At 58.9% G+C, this 6,085-nt stretch overlaps 1 pseudogene; it reads right to left on the reverse strand.

The window, feature by feature from the left end:
• Positions 1–4,713: 4,713 nt before the first annotated feature.
• LOC114285441 (25S ribosomal RNA) overlaps positions 4,714–6,085 on the reverse strand; it is a 2,774-nt pseudogene continuing 1,402 nt past the window's right edge.

The following is a 6,085-nucleotide window of genomic DNA, read 5'->3' on the forward strand; positions in this document are numbered from 1 at the left end:
GCAAGGCTTGCGGGTCAAGGAGGTGGCATGGCATGCCGACCAAGGCAGTGGCGTGGCATGCTGGCCAATGTCGTGGCATTGCATGACGGCCAAGGCCGTGCCATGGCACGCAGGACTTGACATGCTGGGCAACGCTGTGGCATGGCATGTTGACCAAGGCCGTGGCAATGCATGCCGGCCAAGGTCGTGGCATGGCATCTTGGCCATGGTCGTGGCGTTGCATGACGGCCAAGGCTGTGCCATGGCATGCCGGCATTGCCATGCTAGCCAAGGCGGTGGCATGGCATGCTGCCTATGGAGATGGCAAGACATGCAGTCAAAATAGTCAAAGGCAGTGGCAAAACATGCCGACCAAGGCCTTGACATGGCATGTCGGCCAAGGTAGTGCCATGGCTTGCTTGCCAAGGCCGTGGCATTGCATGCCAGCCATGGCCGTGGCATAGCATCCTAGCCAAGGCCGTCGCCTGGCACGATGAGCAACACTGTGGCATGGAATGCTAGCCAAGGCGGTGGCATTGCATGCTGGGCAACGCTGTGGCGTGGCATGGTGGCCAAGGCGGTGCATGGTATGCGAGCCAAGGCAGGGGCATGGCATGCTGGCCACGGCCGTAGCATGTCATGCCCGGCTTGGCATGCTGGGCAACGCTGTGGCGTGGCATGCTGGTCAAGGCTGTGCCATGCATGCCAGCCTTGGCGTGCTAGGCAAGGCCGTTGTTTGGCATATCGGCAAAGGCCATGGTGTAGCATGCTGGCCAAGGTAGTGGCGTGGCCTGCTCGCCAAGGCTGTGGCATGGCATGCTTGCCAAGGCCGTGGCATGGCATGCTGGCCAAGTCCGTCGCATGGCACGCCGGCCATGGCATGTTGGGCAAGGTAGTGGTAGGGCATGTGTGCTAAGGCCATGGCATCCATGCGGGCGAAGGTCGTGGCATGTTATCCTAGCAAAGGCGGTGCCATGGCATACGGGCGAAGGCCGTGCCATGGCTAACTGTTGTCGACTTGCCAACCAAGGCAGTGGCATGGCATGCTGACCTAGTCCGTGGCATGGCATACTAGCCAACGCAGTGGCATGGTGTGCTGCATGCCATGCTAGCGTTGGAATGTTGCGCCACGCTATGGCATGCTATGCTGGGCAGCGCTGTGGCGAGGCATGCAAGCCAAGGTGGTGGTAAGGCATGCGTGCTAAGGTGGTGGCATGGCATGCTGGCCAAGGCAGTGGTGTGGCCTGCTCGCTATGGCTGTGGCATGGCATGCTAGTCAAGGCCGGGGCATGGCATGCGGGCCAAGTCCGCGGCATGGCACGCCGGCCTTGGCATGCTGGGCAAGGCAGTGGCATGGCATATGTGCTAAGGCCGTGGCAGAGTGTGTGGGCAAAGGCTGTGGCATGGCGTGAGGCCCAAGGCCGTGGCATGGGATGCTGGCGAATGTGGTGCAATGGCAACCTGTCCAAGGCCGTGGCATGGCATGCAGGCCAATGCCGTGCCTTGGCATGCTGGCCAACGTCATGCTATGACATCCAGGCCAACGCCGGGCCATGGCTAACCGGCGTTGGCATGGCGACCAAGGCAGTGGCATGGCGTGCCGACCTAGTCCGTGGCATGGCATGCCGGCCAAAGCATGTTGGGCAACGCTGTTGCACGGCAAGCTAGCCAAGGCCTTGGCTTGGCATGCCGGCGTTGGCATGCTGGGCAAAGCCGTGGCATGGCATGCTGGCCAAGGCCGTGGCATGGCATGCTGGCCAATGCAGTGGCAGGGTATGCCGGCCATGGCATGTTGGGCAACGCTGTGGCATGGTGCCCTGGACAACGCTGTGGCAAGGCATGATGGCCGAGGTGGTGGCAAGGTATGCGTGCCAAGGCGGTGGCATGGCATGCTGGCCAAGGCTGTGCCACGGCATGTCGGCCTTGGCATGCTGGGCAGCGCCGTGACATTGCATGTTGGCCAAGGCCATGCCATGGCATGCCAGCCCACGTCGTGGCATGGCATGCCAGCCTTGGCATGCTGGGCAACGCTGTGGCATGGCATGCTGGCCAAGGCGGTGGCATGGCATGCTGGCCAAGGCCATCATGGTATACTCGCAAAGGCGGTGTCATGGCATTCTAGCCAACGTCGTGGCATGCAATGTTGGCCAACGCAGTCTCACGGCATGCTGGCCAAGGTTAAGGCATGGCATGCTAGGAAACACTGTGGCATGGCATGCCGGCCAAGGCACTGGCATGGTATGCTGCCATGGCATGCGGGGCAACGCTGTGGCACGGCGTGCTGGACAACGCTGTGGCAAGGCGTGATGGCCGAGGCGGTGGCAAGGAATTCGTGCCGAGATGGTGGCATGGCACGCTGGCCAAGGCGGTGCCATGGCATGCCGACCTTGACATGCTGGCCAAGGTCGTGGAATGGCATGCCAACCTTGGCATGCTGGGCAACACTGTGGCATGGCTTGCTGGCCAAGGCCGTCAGGGCATGCTAGCCAAGGCGGTGGCTTGGCATTCTGGCCAAGTTCGTGGCATGGCATGCTGGCCAACGCAGTGGCATGGCATGCTGGCCAGGGCTAAGGTATGGCATGCCGGCCATGGCATGGTGGGCGACGCTGTGGCATGGCATGCTGGCCAAGGCACTGGCACGGTATGCTGCCATGGCATGCGGGGCAATGCTGTGGCATGGTGTGCTAGGCATTGCTATGGCAAGGCATGATGGACGAGGCGGGGACAAGGCGTGCGTGCCAAGGCGGTGGCATGGCATGCTGGCTAAGGCCGTGCCACGACATCCCGGCCTTGGCATGCCGGGAAGTCATGGCATGCTGGCCAAGGCGGTGGCATGCCATTCTGGCCAACGTAGTGGCATGGCATGCTGGCTAGGGCCAATTCATACCATGAAAGCCATGGCATGTTAGGCAACGCTGTGGTGTGGCATGGTATGCTGCGATGGCATGCGGGGCAACACTGTGGCATGGTGTGCTGGGAAACGCTGTGGCAAGGCATAATGGCCCAGGTGGTGGCAAGGCATGCGTGCCAAGGCGATGGCGTGGCATATTGGCCAAGGCCGTGCCGTGGCATGCTAGCCTTGGCATGCTGGGCAATGCCGTGGCATGGCATGCTAGCCAAGGATGTGGCATGGCATGCCAGCCTTGGCATGTTGGGCAACACTGTGGCATAGCATGCTGGCCAATTCTGTCATGGCATGCTAGCCAAGGCGGTGGCATGGCATTCTGGCCAAGGTGGTGGCATGGCATGCTGGCCAACGCAGTGGCATGGCATGTTGGCTAGGGCTGAGGCATGGTATGCCGGCCATGGCATGCTGGGCAAGGCCATGGCAAGGCATGCCGGCCTTTGCCTACTAGGACACGCTATGGCATGGCATGTTGGCAAAGGCGATGGCATGGCATGCATGCCAAGGCGGTGGCGTGGCATGCTGGGCAACGCCGTGGCAGGGCATGCTGGCCAAGGCGGTGTCATGGCACGCTGGCCAGGGCCATCATGGAATGCTAGCCAAGGCGGTGGCATGCCATTCTGGCCAACGTAGTGGCATGGCATGCTGGCTAGGGCCAATTCATGGCATGCCGGCCATGGCATGCTGGGCAACGTTGTGGCGTGGCATGGTATGCTACCATGGCATACGGGCAACACTGTTGCATGGTGTGCTGGGCAACGCTGTGGCAAGGCATAATAGCCCAGGTAGTGGCAAGGCATGCGTGCCAAGGCGATGGCGTGGCATACTGGCCAAGGCCGTGCCGTGGCATGGCATGCTAGCCAAGGACGTGGCATGGCATGCCAGCCTTGGCATGTTGGGCAACACTGTGGCATAGCATGCTGGCCAATTCTGTCATGGCATGCTAGCCAAGGCAGTGGCATGGCATGCTGGCCAATGCAGTGGCATGGCATGCTGGCCAGGGCTGAGGCATGGTATGCCGGCCATGGCATGCTGGGCAAGGCCATGGCAAGGCATGCCGGCCTTTGCCTACTAGAACACGCTATGGCATGGCATGTTGGCAAAGGCGGTGGCAAGGCATGCGTGCCAAGGCGGTGGCGTGGCATGCTGGGCAACGCCGTGGCAGGGCATGCTGGCCAAGGCGGTGACACGACACGCTTGCCAAGGGGGTGGCATGGCATGTTGGCCAAGGCTAAGGCATGGCAAGCTGGCCAAGGCAGTTGCATGGCATGCTGGCCAAGGCAGTGGCATGACATGTTGCTAGCCAAGGCCGTGGCATGGCATGCTGGGCAACATTTTTGCATGGCATGCTGGCGAAAGCGGTGGCATGGCATACTGGCCAAGGCGGTGGCATGGCATGCTGGCCAAGGCGGTGGCATGGCATGCTGGCCAAGGCGGTGGCATGGCATGCTGGCCAAGGCCGTGGCATGATATGTTGGCCAAGGCAGTGGCATGGCATGCTGGCCAAGGCAGTGGCATGGCATGCTGGCCAAGGCAGTGGCATGGCATGTTGGCCAAGGCTATGGCATGCCATGCTGGCCAAGGCCGTGGCATGGCATGCTTGCCAGTGCTTTGGCATGGCCTGCTAGCCAAGGTTGTGGGATACTGGCCAAGGCTGTGGCCGTCGCACAACTCATCGTAAAGTGTTTGCAATCCCTTTAGGCCTTGTGAATTTCGTTTCGCCACGTGCGTGAATCTTTTTTGTGTCTCGAGGCACACATTTTGGCTGCATTATATGTTCTCGGACCTCAAGGCCAACCAGTCTCTAGAGGGACAAGGAGAGAGGAGGGACGAATCGGAGCGACGCAAGGCTGAATCTCAGTGGATCATTGAAGAAAGGCCACTCTGCCACTTACAATACGCCGTCGTGTATTTAAGTCGTCTGCAAAGGATTGTAACTGCCGCTTGAGCTAGGAATTGTACATCAAGGCGGCCCACACGGCAGATGACACTAACGACACATGCCTTTGGGGGCCGGACAGCCCCTATTGCGGGTCGGCAAGCGGACGACGAGCGCATGCGTCACTTTAAGCCCGGATTTTGACTTAGAGGCGTTCAGTCATAATCCAATGTACGGTAGCTTTGCGCCACTGGCTTTTCAACCAAGCGCGATGACCAATTTTGCGAATCAACGGTTCCTCACGTACTACATTGAATTACTATTGCGACACTGCCATTAGTAGGGTAAAACTAACCTGTCTCACAACAGTCTAAACCTAGCTCACGTTCCCTATTGGTGGGTGAACAATCCAACACTTGGTGAATTCTACTTCACAATGATAGGAAGAGCCAACATCGAAGGATCAAAAAGCAACGTCGCTATGAACGCTTGAATGCCACAAGCCAGTTATCCCTGTGGTAACTTTTCTAACACCTCTAGCTTCAAATTCTGAAGGTCTAAAGGATCGTTAGGCCATGCTTTCATGGTTCGTATTCGTACTGGAAATCAAAATCAAATGAGCTTTAACCCTTCTATTCCACACGAGATTTATGTTCTCGTTGAGCTCATCTTAGGACGCCTACGTTATCTTTTAATAGATGTGCCGCCCCGCGAGGAACCATTCCCAGTCCGTCCCCTTGCCAGCATGCAGCAACCCGCTCTCGCCTCGGGAGCAGCTGGAGCAGTCCACTGACAGCCGACGAGTTCAGGACTGGGACCCTCGTACCCAGTCCTTAGAGCCAATCCTTTTCCCGAAGTTACGGATCCATTTTGCCAACTTCCCTTGCCTACATTGTTCCATCGACCAGAGGCTGTTCACATTGGAGACCTGATGCGGTTATGAGTACGACTGGATGTGGGAGGCACTCGGTCCTCCGGATTTTCAAGGGCCGCCGGGGGTGCGCCGGACACCACGCGACGTGCGGTGCTCTTCCAGCCACTGGACCTTACCTCTGGCTGAGCCGTTTCCAGGGTGGGCAGGTTGTTAAACAGAAAAGATAACTCTTTCGAGGCCCCCGCCGATGTCTCCGAACTCTCTAACATTACCGTCAGCCGCCACGTCCCGGTTTAAGAATTTAAACCCGATTCTCTTTCGAAGCTCGTGCTGAACGCGCTCTCTGTCGAGCTTCTCTCGACTCTTAGGATCGACTAACCCAAGTGCAAGTGTCATTCACATGGAACCTTTCCCCTCTTCGGCCTTCAAAGTTCTCATTTGAATATTT

Source organism: Camellia sinensis, chromosome 7, assembly GCF_055761805.1.
Source record: "Camellia sinensis isolate YWXY chromosome 7, ASM5576180v1, whole genome shotgun sequence".
In the NCBI taxonomy this organism is placed as follows: Eukaryota; Viridiplantae; Streptophyta; class Magnoliopsida; order Ericales; family Theaceae; genus Camellia; species Camellia sinensis.